Raw genomic sequence first — 16078 nt, forward strand, 5'->3', positions numbered from 1 at the left:
ATATGCATGTATAAATCACCTGAAAGTGTTCAGCTTTTAATTTAAAAGAATTGCTCTATACATAGAGCAATTAGTGGGGAAAGCACAAAGCATCATTTTATGCAGTAGTTAGCACATATTCATAAATAATCATGCATACAAACATATTAAATCATTTAGAACAATAATTAGTCATTTTCATGTCCTGATAAACAGCAGGAAGCCAGCACTTGGCCTCCTTGCACTTTCTAGGAAGGGCAGTGCATGCTTTTAAATTTGTTCTTCCAAGGGCTACTGCAAATAAATGAACATGGCTTAGTTACTATGATGAATTAATATGCATACTGACAACTTATAATCACAATATTGCTTGGGGAATTAACCATGTGAATATATACATGCAATTATATGTTTTAATGATTTATTTAATTTTCTGAATAATATTCCACTTAAATGGAAATTGATAAATATAGAGAACACAAATATAAAGTTATATCAACTTTTTCTTGAACCTATTAAGATAACGCCCATTTCAATGAAGAGATTAATACATTAAGCAGTTCATTATGGATGAGCATTATTTCTCATTGTTAAAAATTGGATGCTCCAGACCTGTCACCGTCTCTCTAATTATGATTAATACCTTATCTTGAATTCTATTGCCATTCATCTATCGGGAACAAATGCAGGCTTATTTTTTACAGTCAGGATTCACAGAACCTGGATGATGTATTGATTGGCTTATATTTTATTCATTTGAACATTCATATTTAACAGATTTTAGGAAGTGTAACCGTTTTTTAAAACCTGAACTGTATTTTACTCATAACATGATATGTAAACATCTCTATTTTTATAAACTCATGTTCATTAGAAATATTTAATAGAAATGAAGCATTTTGACAATTTGACTATTGCTTTCCAAATATACCAACTATTTTATAGTAATTACTTTGAAAAGAAATGTTATCATCAGTCTTTATTATACCAGTCATGAAACACCAAATAATCAAACTGCTCATTTATGTGCTTTACTCTTATTTTGCTACATTTTCCAGTCTTTACTCGAATATCTCACAAAATTCTCCAGATTTTGAATCATGTGTTATTTGTGCTTTTCCTATTTCTTGAAGGACAGCAGTTTATCTGCAGCAGGGTGGCACATCACTGGTTAATCAAGGAATGAAACCATTTAAGACTTACAACATTATTTTAATGCAATTATTTTTCTCTTTTCCAAATGTTCAAAGTATTTTAATTTGCTCTATAAATTTAATACAGCTTCCTCTTATTCCAGATTTCCATTATAATCAGAAACATGTCAATTGCACTCAATACAGAAATCTGTCCTGAAGATAAAACAAATAATCTTTTGTGTCTAGAGTAAGCTTTCATACTCTGCATTTTAATGATATTTTCCCATAGGTATGTGGGGTCATATGTTTAAGAGTAGAAGAGGTACTTACAAGTTATTTCTTTCAGCAGTCTCCAGCACTGAGTTAATGGGTCTGCCCTTTTGAGAGTCACTCTTTGTCACATTTATGACAGTGTCTAGTTCTAAAATGAGCCTACTGACTGTGTCCATTAAATTTGCTGTACTGCCTTGAATATTCTAACTCTTGTGATATCCTGTTTCATAGATGACTAGATTTATCAAAAACTTTTGGTTATTGCTATTAATTGCTTAAAGCACTATGTGTGGGATTTCATGGAAATTTACTATCCAGATATCAGTCATGAGATAGGGGACAGAATAAGACAAAACCATGAGGTTCAACCCAAGGAAAGCCCTGAGATGAGATGAGTAATCACACATCCAGGACCTCCTTATGAGGAATAAGCAAAACAGTTCAGTAACCCCTTTCCAAAACAGTTCGGTAACCCCTGCCAGGTCTTGCAGATATGTCACCAAGAGCTCAGTGATGATAAGAAAGATACGTAGATGTAAAATTAGCGTTAAGATTGTATAGTCAATCCTTTGGTTCAATCCTTTTTGGATTGTATAGTCAATCCAAAGTTAGCCCTTTGGTCATACATGTACTATGTGTTAACCATAGGCTGCCCAATTTTATATTTTGGAACTGCCATTCTGAGCAGTGAATCTTCAAATGCTGACACAGCTACTAACAAAATCTACTATCATAGCCCCAATTCACACCGGTGGATATGCCGCAGACACTGGTGCAACTCTGTGCTTCCCTACCTTCACTGATTCCACTACAGCCAGTATAAACTCCAAATAAGGTGGAGATGTAGGCAAGATAGGGAGGTGTCAATATACACCATATCATAAAGACTACACTGTGTAGCCAGTCGCAGTACATCAACCTCAGTGCTTAGGGCCCAATCCTAAACTAACCCAGTGCCGGCGCAGACCTGAGAAGCCCCACTGCAGGGCTTGGGGCTTTCCCCAAGAAGACCTCTGGCTGCTTTCTGGCACCTGCTGGATACAGTGGTAGCTGCTCCAGCGGGCACCGGAAAGCTCAGGATTGGGCTGCCCATCCCCTTCCAGGGAAATCCAGATGAGAGGGTATGTGATATAAGGTTATATCTCTGTGGTCTCATGTCATGGCACTTAGAGCACACACCCACACCCACACACACACTTGTGATGAGAACATGCAGAAAGTGCACTTTGCACAGAAAATACTTGTGGCCCAATCATTGATCTGCTGCTGTCAAAAAGGTATTTCATGGTAGTGTGTGTTTGAACAGCATAAAGCATTTGACTTCTGGGTACTTTGATTCTTGGTAGTTCTCTGTTTTTACCTCATTATTATCTATGCCACAATAGCATATGCAGTGGGAGGTCCTGTGACATTCTTGTGTTGTGTGCTCGTTTGTGTGTGGTGTCATGTGGCATCTTCCTGTGGTTAGTGGCTGCCACTCTATTATTCATTCCTGGAAGCTACTGTGAGGAGTGTCAGCCTAGTGGTGGCCACTCATTGGACTTGCACCTGCTGCTTCCACTTGGTGCACCCAGAAGATGCTTCCCTGGCCATCAGTACTGGGGGTGAGAGGTTGAGGTGGCTGGCTCCTTGAACTTCTGTCCAGTGTGGGGCTGTTGTATGGCCATTGTTGAATCCCTCCTTACATGTGATACCAAATATTGCACCATAAACCACATAATCATCATAGAGTAAGGAGTATGTGGGTGGTAGAGTAGGTAAGGGAGTTTAAAATAAAAAAGATTGGAGTTAGAATATCAGTTTAGATTAAGATTCAGTGATTCATAGGGTATTGCTTATTATCCAATATTTGTTTTATTGTCAGGTATATCAGATAGAAAAATCATCAGTGTTTTCTCCTAAGAATATAGTCAGAATTGTCACCCCTTAATAAATATAAACCAGGGTCTAAAAATTTGTTAACCTTACATTATAGAATAGGGGAAAAGGGAAATAAAAAATTACTAACCATTAAGAAAAAAAAAACATGAAAACGTTAGTATATGAGACCTGTTTTGGATTATGTTTATTTTTAACTGTGAGAAGAGAACTGAAAAAATAAAGCCAAATTTAGTATAACACAATTAATTGTATCATATTGAATTTCAATGAAAACTCCTAGATAGTTGCAAAAATCCATCCTGCAGAACTGGCAACTTTGTCAGATGACCTCTAAGTTTGTTTCTAGACTGCACAATTGTTACATTAAAACCACAATAGCTGCCTAGTGTTTTATTTTGCCCACTTCTTCAGTACTAATTCCTCCTTTTATTTCTAATTACCATTACCATTATTTTCTTTGTCTTCTATTAGTCCTCTGACCCAAGTGCATCAGAATAAAACATGAATGTGCAAGGCTAACATGATGAGAGGTATCTTCAGCTCTTCATTGCAAGGTGTCCATCCTTTTCTAGTTCTATGTTGGGACCTGTTTGTACTATTATCCTCCACAGTTTACAGGAGCAATGAATTCCACAAGTGAATTGTACATTTGTGAAGTTTGTTATTGGTGAAAATGATGTGTGCTAATTTCATCAGCTGTTCTTGGATGTCCTGTATGGTACTCTCAGTGCCAACTCTATGTACTCTTCCTGTTCAGTAGTGATTCTAGATCAGTATGACAATCTAGACTGACTTTTGTGACTTTTTTTGTTGTAGTTGAAAGCCATATGACAGAGAGAAGTGATACTGTAGCTTGCCTCTGGCATGCCTTATCACCACCATGCAAATGTTTTGTCCAGTGTAACTGTTTAACATATAACATTGGTGACTGTTAAAACACTGTTCAAAAGTTAGTATCTCAACTGTCCAAAACACTTTACAATTGGTTTTTTTAAATTTACATTCAACAATCCTACAAGGTAGGTCAATATTATTCCCATTTTACAGATGAAGGTCTGAGTCTGAAAAACACCCAACATATCTGGATTTATTTCTGGTTCATTGTTCAATCCACTGATTATAGTAACAAACTCTAGCAAAGAAACTGTTATGTGATATTCTTCAACATACAGATTTGCTTTTTCATAGCAGTGAGGAATGACAGAGAGGATTTATCAGAGTTGACATTTTACTTTTGTTGTTTATTTTTATTTTACTTTATTCTTTTTTTCAAATATTTCAAAAAGGTTTCCACTGAATTATAACAAAATGCAACACAAACAAAGTTAACCCTTACATTAAAAAAACATCATATTTTGACCACAAGTGAAGTAATGGTCAAATTTACAAATGTTTACAGCAGTTTACAAAGGATGATTACTGAAACTGCTGTTTTTTCTTTCCCTATTGTTCCTTATGTCAGTGGTTCTCAAACTCTCTGGGAGAGTTTGAGAGCCACTAAGTCTTGGGTGGAGCAGGGAAGGCAGCAGGGACAGGGGAAGGCAGCTACGCAGTCCCCAGGATTGTGTCACTAAGGGGGCTGCAGGGACTGGCATTTACTTACCAGTCCCTGCAGCAGCCTCCTGGGAGTGTGGGGAGCCCAGTGCGACCTTCCACAGGACTCCCCAGCCTTCAGAAAGTGAAAGCAGAGCGATCACACTCCACCTCCACAAAACCGGAAGAAAAACAGAAGCTTGATAGGCCTGTGCAGAAGATCCTTTCCCAAGCAAGGGGTTGACATGGAAGGAGGTGAATGCTAATCTGAGCACTGATTTCGGTTTGAGAACTGGAAGAACCAAACTCTTTATAAACACAAAGGAATAGCTGCTTATGCCTTTGTTCAGTCCTGGCAGAAGCTGCCGGATTACATTCTCATCCAAAGGGTTCTCAGGGACTTCCTTTGGTGCCATTTGACCGGCGTCAGCAGGAACAGGGTCCAGGGGTGTGGGGGTGATGCAGGCAGCAAGAGCAAAGCCTCTGGTGCTGCTCAGAACTGACAGCCAGGGGTTTGTAGCAGGGCATGACCCAGATGGTGCAGTTGCTGGTCAGGGTCTCAGCTGGCGGTCACCAAAGACCTGTGTCACAACCATCACCCTTGGGGTCAGGAAAAGATTAGAAGGGATTCCCAAAGCCAGGCAGGATGTAATCCACACCCTCTTCCACCAATCTAATCTACCAAACCCTAAGGATAATGTGTTCTGCTTATACTACCATAAGCACCCAGGTTCTTTTAAAATACATTTCCTTGGTCAATAAATATTGCACTTAATCTTCATATAGGATTTTGTTATAAAACTTTAAGGGAGCTCTAATTGCTCCATAAACATTAATACATGCATTTCAATAGCAGAATAAAACAAGAAATGTTAGCTAACTTAACAGACTCACAGCCCAATCCTATCCACACCTTCCTGGGAGTAAGCCCCATTGATTCTAATGGGACTTACTTCTGAGTAGACATACATAGGATTGGGCTGTAAGTGTTACCAACATTACAAGCAGGCCAGCCATATAACATTCCTTGCAGCACAAGAGCTGCTAGTCCCAGCTTCTTTCCTCCTCCTGTTCCTATCCTCTCTGAAGCCCCACACCCAGGTTTTATCCTCTAAATTATCAATAAACTACACCTGGGTAGCCTCAGATCTTCTGCCCAGCTACCAGCTTAAAACCTCTTCAAGAAAAAGGCACTTGCCCAACCCTGTAACAACCTGGACTTCAGGTGGCTGTGGAACCACTCTGATCTCATCTTCAAAGACTGCAAAAGCAGGTGGCCCAGCAGGAACAGCAGCCTTGGGGGCAGAAGCCCCTTGTGACCCTTCTTTTTCTGACATCTTGGACATCACCCTTAATGGCAGTGGGGTTTGAAAAAGATCCATGAGGAAAGCCAAAGCCTCTTTTGTGTTGACAGTAGGAGATGGTTCAGGTGGAGTTGAGGCACTTGGGAGAGCCAGACAATGATCAAAGGTAACATCTCTCAATCCTGTGGAGTGCTGCAGTTTGTAATTTGGGATGTGGCAAATTCTGTTTGCCATGGTGGTAACTCTGGGAATCGGCTGCTTGTTTCTGAAGACAGACAGGGACAGGGTCTTCTCTGCAGACCTGAGGTCTTTCTAGACTACTCCTGTATCCTTCAGGATCAGCTTTAGTGCCCATTGTGGTGCTCAGCTCTGAGGGGGAAGTAGGTGCCTCAGGTGGAGTGTCCCTGGATAATGAAGATGACAGCTGATCCAGTATTTCTTGAAACTGCTGTAGCTCAATGAGAGCCTTCTCTTTCTTTATAGAAAATTCTCTGTCTTCATCCTCTCTTTCCTGCTGCCTTCTCAGATGTTCTGCCTTCTTCAAATGTGCTGTGGCTCTTACTTCCTCAAAGCAGAGCTCAGAGTCATCACACCCCGAAAGGTTCTTTTATTACATGGGCTTCTGCTTGAGGAAGGGGTCTGTAAGACCTCCGATCTGGAAATGGTGGCCATATATCAAGGCTGATCCGTATTTTCCAGTCCCTGAAAAGTAGCAGACTGAGGTTCAGAATTTGCTGGACCCTCATTTTGGTCAACACAGGCTGGGTCACCACTCAAAGGCATTTGGGTGGATAGCTGGGAATTAGGTAGCTGCAAGACCCCAGCTTGATCTGAAATTTGACTCTGGGGTAAAGAACTTTTGTCAGGGTTAGAACATAACCCAGGATAAATTTGCAGGCCTGGAGAAGGTAGGGCCTAATGTATGCTGAGTCACCAGGACTCAGGTGTAGAGTGAGCCAGCTGATGAGGCATGCATCATGAGAGAGGGTGTGGCAGGAGGAGGAGACACCACACATCCTGATTCGTGCAGGAGCTTCGTAAGAGACTGTGAGAGCCCTCATGTGTGTGTTGTTGGTGGTCATGTGTGTTGTATGTTTTGCTGGCTCTGCTTTGTTATGCTGCTGCTATTATTGTAAAATTGTAAATACAAACTGAAATGGTGATGGATTTCCTTGTGTCTGTGTGCTATCTACATTGTGGGCTGTGTCCTTGAAGCTGCATTCCACTGGACAACCAGATAAGGAGCTACTCCCTCCTCAACAACTTTGCAGCAATCTGTGTTGCTGATGCAGCTTTTCAATAGGTTCTGCTCCATTGTGAATACACTTCTGAATGACTTCACAGGCATAAGGGACATTTCCTTGTGTGCCAAGATGCTGAGCCCAAGCAACAGACAGGATGGATGACTTGGTACCAATCCCTTGGCTGTACAGATAGTCAAAAAATTGACTGGGATTGTCAATGAAGTGTGCCAGCCTCACGCAGCAGCCCAGGAACCTGCTGTCGTCCTGGTAGTGCTCGTCGTGCCAGAACCTCTTCGCCAGGCAAAGGGCATGTCCTTCATTTGAAGGAGAGGTGGGATATGTCATACATCAACTCTTTCTTGTCCCTCCAACATTCCTTCTATGACCCTCCCTCACAGTGTCCTAATCCCCCCCCCCCGTTTTGGTCTCTCCACTGGCAGAATTGTGTGGCATTTTTTTTCTGATGTTGAGCTGGCATCTGTTGCACATCCATTGGAAGGCAGGCTTTGACATTATTTGGACTGTCATTGCACTGGCGTATGTAGGGATTCAGGGCACAATCCTAACCAACTTTCCCGCACTGAGGTAAGGGCCATGCAACTTCTAGGTAAGGGAACAAACATTACTTACCTTGAGGAGGACTCCATGATTGCCCACCAACTGCAGGATGCCCCACTGGCACAGCTATGCCAGTGCTGAAAATTTGGTTAGGATTGCACCTCCATTGGCATACCTGGAGCAATGTTTCTCAAACTGTGGGTTGTGGGACAATTTCAGATGAGTCCCCATTCATTTCAATATTTTATTTTTAATATATTAGACTTGATGCTACTATGGTATGTGCCTGCATTTGAGAAATGTTACAGACCTGCACTTTGAACAAGCTACTATGTATATTCTTTTAACAATGATAGTAAATGGGACTTACTCCTAGGTAAGTGTGGGTAGGATCACAGCCTAGGATTGTTAAAAATGTTCCTGCTTGATTATGTCACTTCCGATCATGATGTCAGTTCGGGTGGGTCCCGAGAGTTTCTCATTCTAAAAAGTGGGTCCCAGTGCTAAATGTGTGAGAACCACTGACCTGGTGTATAGAATTGGGCTGTTAATTTTATGAGTTTTCTTTTTAAGTTTTCTCAGAGGTGCTAAAATAGAATTCTCCCTTGTTTGATCAGCAAGTGAAAAGATGCTGGTCAAGCTCAATCAAAAGTAAATGGTTACAGTCAGTACAACAAAGATTTATATTGTGCTGGTCTTCTTGACCTCTGAAGTCTTTTCAAGGGGTGAATTAATTCTGTCTGGCAAATACCTTCCAAACTGCAGAATGCTCCTCTATGTAACCATCTGCATTTTCTTTCTTTCTTTCTTTCTTTCTTTCTTTCTTTCTTTCTTTCTTTCTTTCTTTCTTTCTTTCTTTCTTTCTTTTTGGGGGCATAGGAGACAGAGGTCAGAAGAATTTACACAGGAAGAAATGTAGAAAAGAGAAATGTTAAGCATCTCTCTGTTTTGGTCATGTCGCTTGCCTGGTTAGTTGTTACTATAAAGCTAATGTAAGACAAATATACATACACCAGGCCAAAGGAAAAGAAAAGAAAATCCTCCGATTTAAAAATGCCATTGGGATTATGTCTGACCTCACACCTTTAACCATGACATTGTTTCACTATATCATGCCACTTGTGAATTTCAATTATTTGTTCAGAGAGGCCGTTCATAATTGCTGGGTGTAAGCCTGCCTTTAGGATGCAAAGCAGAAAACAATGAAAATGCTACACAAGTGAATTAGAGCAGCAGCACTTAAATGTATAAATTAACTGGGCTTCTTTTCACAGCTTTCTCTTTCTATTCTGAGAGGCTTCAGTCCAGTGACATCAAAGGCAGGATTATGTAAGAAGATAAAAACTTGAATAATGTCCATGTTTGAAGCCATGAAAGTATTCCCCTCTCCAAGCCAAAATAGCCCTCCTTAAAGCACAAAAAGCCTGGGTCCAGGTGCAAAACAGGAAGCTACAGAAAGGGATTGAGATATCATAGGAAGTATGAAGATTTTGCCAAATATGCTCAAGGAAATGCCCATCTTTGTGGGATTTTGTGCTGCAAATTAATATACTATAGCTTGCCTATAAATAAGCAGAATATTATTCTGCTTATTATTGAGATGGCTATTTAATAAGAATTTAGCTGGTGTCACAAAAGGATTAATGGTTTATTTTGGCAGCCTAGAAAAACTGCAAGATTGATAGCATAAAGGTTCATCCTACATTTATTATCTCTTTTTATCTGTCCACAGTGGTTTGAAATGAAACTCTATTGAAACATAAACTTGATTATGAGTAAGTCACAACCTTTTAAACAATTCTGATGCCTGGTTTCTTTAGAAAAGACATTTTTCACAACAGTGATCTGTGAACTGGACTTGATTAACTTTTTGCCTCAGAAAGCTTTGTGTGGTATGACTACTACCATTAAGTAGTAGTTAGTGCTAGTATCAGCACTAGCCAATATTACATGATTGGCAATGTAATTCTTGTAACCACTACAAACTAAAATTGATATTGTACTACTGTATAAGCAATACATCAACATTAAAATCATTAGTTACAGCACAATCCTATGCATGTCTACTCAGAAGTAAGTCCCACTGAGTTCAGAGGGGCTTCCACTCAGGTAAGTGTGTATATAGTTGCAAGCTAACAGCCCAATCCTACTGGGCATTTATGATGGTGGAGCTTGTGTTTTGCCATTGCAGATGCCTCTGCAACATTGTAAATGGCATTTTGAAGCCACCAGTGCAAATGGCTGGGAGCTCTTCATGCCTGTCACCAATGGACCCTGCCCATGGCAGAGTAGGTAAGGTGGTGGGGGCAGGTTGTGGGTGGTTCAGGGCAGGGAGGTGGGAGCACAGGGGCAGTTCGTGGGAGGGGGAGGATTTTTGTAGCAGTTGTGTACACTGGGTCCTGTTCCCCTTTCCAGGCCCAGACCCACTCCCTTCTTCTCTTCAGACATATGCCAGCAAAATAGCTTTCTCTTCTTATGATCAACTAAATCTGTTGATTTCATTGCAAATCAGACTGCCTGTTAGAAAATGCCTTCTCGCCAACATCAGCAAGTAAAAGGTTTAACAACCTTGCCAGAATACTAAGGGTATTGTCAATTAGCTCTTCTTTTTTCTAGCTTTATACAATTAGGCATTTGTGTGCCCCCCAAATTTAAAGTTAAGGCACACAAAAACGCACAATGGACTTGACACAAGGATGCCACAGTGACTTCTATAACATAAGGCAGTAGTTCTCAAACTCCCTCAGTAAGTCCTTGTGGGGGAGGGGCTGGGACAGCGACGTGATCCCCAGGATTGTGTCCTTAAGGGGGGTGAGGGGAGTACTTGTGACTTACTTTGTACAATGTAGGGCTGCAGCAGGCTGCAGGAGGTGTGGGGAGCCCTCTGCAGCAGTCCCCCATGCTTGGAACTTGCAATAGAAGCAGGTGCAAAGCACTTCCGTTTTGCAAGAGGTGTTTTGTGCCTGCTTCTGTTGCAGGTTCCAAGCCTTGGGGAGCGCTGTGCAGGGCTCCCTACACCTCCTTCTGCTTGCTGCAGCCCTACATTGTACAAAGCAACCCCCTTGCCCCCCTTAACTACGCGATCCTGGGGATCGCATTGCTGCCTCCCTCCCCTGCCCCTTAAAGGGATGGGGGAAGTGTTACACAAACTGGTGGGTCGCTACCCACCAGTTTGAGAACCACTGACATAAGGTACTGTGGTGCAAATAGCAAGAGGCTGGAAAAAGGGTCAGCAGAGGGCCCCTAGAGGGCGTTTAAATTTTCTTAAACCTCTAACACCATTGATGTTAATAACTACTTTTTTAAACACAAAGACAAGATTACTCCATTAAGAAGGGGGAGGTAGAACATTTGAATTACGAAGCACATTAGCATTTGGAACTGGCAAGTTTCTATTGGAGGCAGCCTGACCAATTGAGAGAGTGTGTGTGTGTGCACGCGCGCGTGCACGAGAGAGAGAGAGAGAGAGAGAGAGAGAGATCACTCAGTACATTAAAAACCTGGTCTTCCTGGCCTGTGGCTCTGAGGTCCCTTGCCGTCAGTCCAGCAGTCATGTTACAGCTCAGGCCATGCTTTCCAGGCAGGCACCCACCACCAAGTACCTGTGAATATATGTGTGTGTGTTACCTTAAAATGAAATAAAAGATTGACTGAGTAATATGGGGCAGGCAGGTACCTTATCTCCCATCCATTCTTTTCTACTCCCTTGTGCAGTTTTCCTCTCACCTGCTTACTGGATCAGTGCCAACAACAGCACAGGTGGGGGGGGGGGTTTCTCTGCCTTCTACCCTGTGTTTCTGTTGCACCATGCAACAGAAAACAGAAAACTACTGCCCTAAAGCTGGGCACCTGGAACGTTAGGACAATGACACCTGGCTTCTCTGATGACCTGCAAGAAATAGACGACGCACGCAAAACAGCTGTCATCGACATGGAGCTGAGCAGACTGCAGATGGACATCGTCGCCCTTCAAGAGACTAGGCTGCCAGATTCCGGATCTGTCAAGGAGAGAAATTTCTCATTTTTCTGGCAGGGAAAACCACCAAACGAAACCAGGGAACATGGCGTTGGCTTTGCGGTCAGAAATACCCTGCTGAAATCCATCATCCCACCTACTGTGGGAAGTGAAAGAATTTTGTCCCTGCAGCTCCAGTCATCAGCAGGACCTGTCACTCTCATCAGTGCTTATGCACCGACTCTGTCGTCTCCAGCAGAAGCCAAAGACAAATTCTATGATGACCTGGCCACCACTGTCAAGAAAATCCCTGTAAAAGAGCCATTGTTCATCCTCGGCGATTTCAATGCTAGAGTTGGTGCTGATAACAGTTCATGGCCCACTTGCTTAGGTCAGTTTGGCACTGGGAGGATGAAGGAAAATGGCCAACGCCTGCTAGAGTTTTGCTGTCATCACGGTCTCTGTGTCAGCAACACGTTCTTCAACACAAAGCCCCAACACAGAGTCTCTTGGAGACATCCAAGATCAAAGCACTGGCACCAGCTCGACCTGATCCTCACCAGACGCTCCAGCCTTCCCAGCATCAAGATCACACGCAGTTATCATGGTGCTGCCTGCGACACTGACCACTCCCTGGTGTGCAGCAGAGTGAAACTGCAAACAAAGCGACTGTATCACACAAAAAAGGAAGGAAGACCTCACATTGATACCAGCAAGACCCGGGATCAGAGAAAAGTGGAGGAATTTGCACAAGCGCTTGAGGAATCTCTTCCAGGCCTGGCCGACGCAAACGCATCCAACAGATGGGAACATTTCAAGAATACCGTTTACAACACCGCCTTGTCCATATTCGGCAAAAAGACCAACAAGGCGGCAGACTGGTTTGAAGCCCACTCTGAGGAGTTGACACCAGTCATTGAGGAAAAGAGGAGAGCTCAAGCAGCATACAAGGCCTGTCCCAGTGAGCGCAACCTGCAGGTCCTCCGAACTGCTCGCAGCAAAGTCCAACAGACTGCCAGGAGATGTGCTAACGACTACTGGCTCCAGCTCTGTTCCGAGATACAGATAGCAGCTGACACGGGCAACATCAAGGGGATGTATGATGGTATCAAGCAGGCCCTAGGTCCAACACAGAAGAAAATTGCCCCTCTGAAGTCTGCCACAGGCGAGGTCATCCAGGATCGGGCGCAGCAGATGGAACGCTGGGTGCAGCACTACTCTGAGCTATATTCCAGAGAAAATGTAGTCACCGAAGAAGCACTGAACAACATTGAGTGCCTGCCTGTGCTGGAAGAGCTTGACAGTGAACCAACCCTAGAAGAACTTCACGTGGCCCTGGACTCCCTTGCCTTTGGCAAGGCACCTGGAAAAGACAGCATCCCTGCTGAAGTCCTAAAATGCTGCAAAGAGATCATCGTCACTGAGCTGCATGAAATCCTCTGTCTCTGCTGGAGAGAAGGTGGAGTACCTCAAGACATGAGGGATGCAAACATCATCACGCTGTACAAGAACAAAGGTGACAGGGGTGGCTGCAACAACTACCGCGGCATCTCTCTCCTTAGCGTTGTAGGAAAGCTGTTTGCCCGGGTTGTACTAAAGAGGCTCCAGGTACTTGCAGAGAGCGTCTATCCAGAATCGCAGTGTGGATTCCGAGCCAACAGGTCCACCACTGATATGGTATTCTCCCTTAGACAACTGCAGGAGAAATGCAGGGAACAACGACAGCCACTCTTTATAGCCTTCATAGATCTCACAAAGGCTTTCGACCTGGTCAGCAGGGACGGCCTCTTCAAGATTCTCCCCAAGATTGGATGTCCACCCAGGCTCCTCAGCATCATCAGATCTTTCCACAAGGACATGAAGGGCACTGTTGTCTTCGATGGCTCCACATCAGACCCTTTTGACATCCGAAGCGGAGTGAAGCAGGGCTGTGTTCTTGCACCAACCTTGTTTGGGATTTTCTTCGCTGTCCTGCTGAAGCAGGCCTTTGGAACTGCAACAGAAGGCATCTATCTCCGGACCAGATCAGATGGAAAGCTCTTCAACCTCTCCAGACTGAGAGCAAAATCCAAAGTCCAGCTGAAATGTCTGCGTGACTTCCTCTTTGCCGACGATGCAGCTGTCACTACCCACTCTGCCAAAGATCTCCAGCAGCTCATGGATCGTTTTAGCAAGGCCTGCCAAGATTTTGGACTGATAATCAGCCTGAAGAAAACACAGGTCATGGTTCAGGATGTGGACTCACCTCCCTGCATTACAATCTCTGAGCATGAACTGGAGGTTGTCCATGACTTTGTGTACCTTGGCTCAATGATCTCCGACACTCATTCTCTCGATACCGAGCTAAACAAGCGCATCGGTAAAGCAGCTACCACGTTTTCCAGACTCACAAAGAGAGTCTGGTCCAACAAGAAGCTGACGGAACATACCAAGATCCAGGTCTACAGAGCTTGCATCCTGAGTACACTTCTGTACTGCAGCGAGTCATGGACTCTTCGCTCACAACAGGAGAGGAAACTGAGCGCTTTCCACATGCGCTGCCTCCGACGCATCCTCGGCATCACCTGGCAGGACAAAGTTCCAAACAACACAGTCCTGGAACGTGCTGGAATCCCTAGCATGTATTCACTGCTGAAACAGAGACGCCTGCGTTGGCTTGGTCATGTCGTGAGAATGGATGATGGCCGGATCCCAAAGGATCTCCTCTATGGAGAACTCGTGCAAGGAAAGCGCCCTACAGGTAGACCACAGCTGCGATACAAGGACATCTGCAAGAGGGATCTGAAGGCCTTAGGAGTGGACCTCAACAAGTGGGAAACCCTGGCCTCTGAGCGGCCCGCTTGGAGGCAGGCTGTGCAGCATGGCCTTTCCCAGTTTGAAGAGACACTTTGCCAACAGTCTGAGGCTAAGAGGCAAAGAAGGAAGGCCCATAGCCAGGGAGACAGACCAGGGACAGACTGCACTTGCTCCCGGTGTGGAAGGGATTGTCACTCCCGGATTGGCCTTTTCAGCCACACTAGACGCTGTGCCAGAACCACCTTTCAGAGCGCGATACCATAGTCTTTCGAGACTGAAGGTTGCCAATACAATACCCTGTGTGCAGAAGAGGAAATCTAATTGGCTATTGTGGAAGGGAAAGAAGGATGAATTTGCATGAGTCTCATGCTAGCATTTCTTCTCCACCTGGTTCTTTTCAACCAATGTTATTTCTCTCAACTAGAGAATAAAGAAATTCCCAGACTGTGTGAAGAGATTAAACACAGGGAGCAAGCCTGAAAATGTAGAGGCATTGTACCACTCTAGATATTTGTAATTTATGTGCAAGTTAAGCACATTAACACTTTGCTTTATGAAAATCTAGAGGCACCATATGATTCTAGAGTTTTGACTCACTCCTGGGGGTGGCTTCTTGGGGTACATGAGCCCTGGCATATGCCCAGTTAGGCACTCCCCCTAACACTGCCACTGCATGAGCATCAATACTGTCTTTAATTAAATCAACATTAAATGATAAAATCATTATCTCAGTCTGCAAATGTGAATCCCCAATTAGTATCTGATAACTTCTGAGTTTGTGAAGTGATCTCATAAATCAAGCATTTTTTTCTAACAACTGACAAAATGCTGAAAAGAATATTTCAAAATATTTAAATAGTTTGAAATAGTACTACAACTAACGCTGTATTGTAAGCTTAATCTTATCGGTCAGTTTCCTTTTTCTCATTTTTCCTAAAGGAGAGATTGTTTCAGCTCAAGACATTTGTGCTGAAGTATTTTGGAAGATTGGAGAGAATGGTCTTTGCCACTTGATGTTGGATAAGCACTCATGGAAGGTTTTCTGAGAAATTTTAAAGGGAAAAACTTTAATCTAGCAAAAGGCTCTTGAAAGTACTTTGTAACATTCAAAGATCTGGGTGGTCCCATCAAACACTTTGTTTCTATTAAGGCCCCTAAACATTTGCAGACAGTGCAGTTCTTGAACATTCTACAGATCCTGGCAAGTGGGACTGTAGTGAACTTTCACAGAAGGCTCTGTGATTGTGTTACTTTCCTCTGCACAAACATGTAGAAAAAAAAGTTTTGTAGCAAATAGTGAAGATGAAATTAATTGCTACTCTGGCAAAAAGCGAGAAGTAAAAATTCTGTGGCCTTTATAGTACAGATATGCGAAACTAACCAGAATTAGAAATTGAGATCTAAGCTTTTATAATTTAA

General features: G+C 43.1%; 1 pseudogene; it reads right to left on the reverse strand.

Annotated features, from left to right (window-relative positions):
* Window positions 1–6266: 6266 nt before the first annotated feature.
* LOC136638529 (mitotic checkpoint serine/threonine-protein kinase BUB1-like) lies at window positions 6267–7695 on the reverse strand (annotated as a pseudogene).
* Between the last annotated feature and the right edge of the window lie 8383 nt (window positions 7696–16078).

The sequence above is a fragment of the Tiliqua scincoides genome, chromosome 2 (assembly GCF_035046505.1).
Source record: "Tiliqua scincoides isolate rTilSci1 chromosome 2, rTilSci1.hap2, whole genome shotgun sequence".
Taxonomy (NCBI): domain Eukaryota; kingdom Metazoa; phylum Chordata; class Lepidosauria; order Squamata; family Scincidae; genus Tiliqua; species Tiliqua scincoides.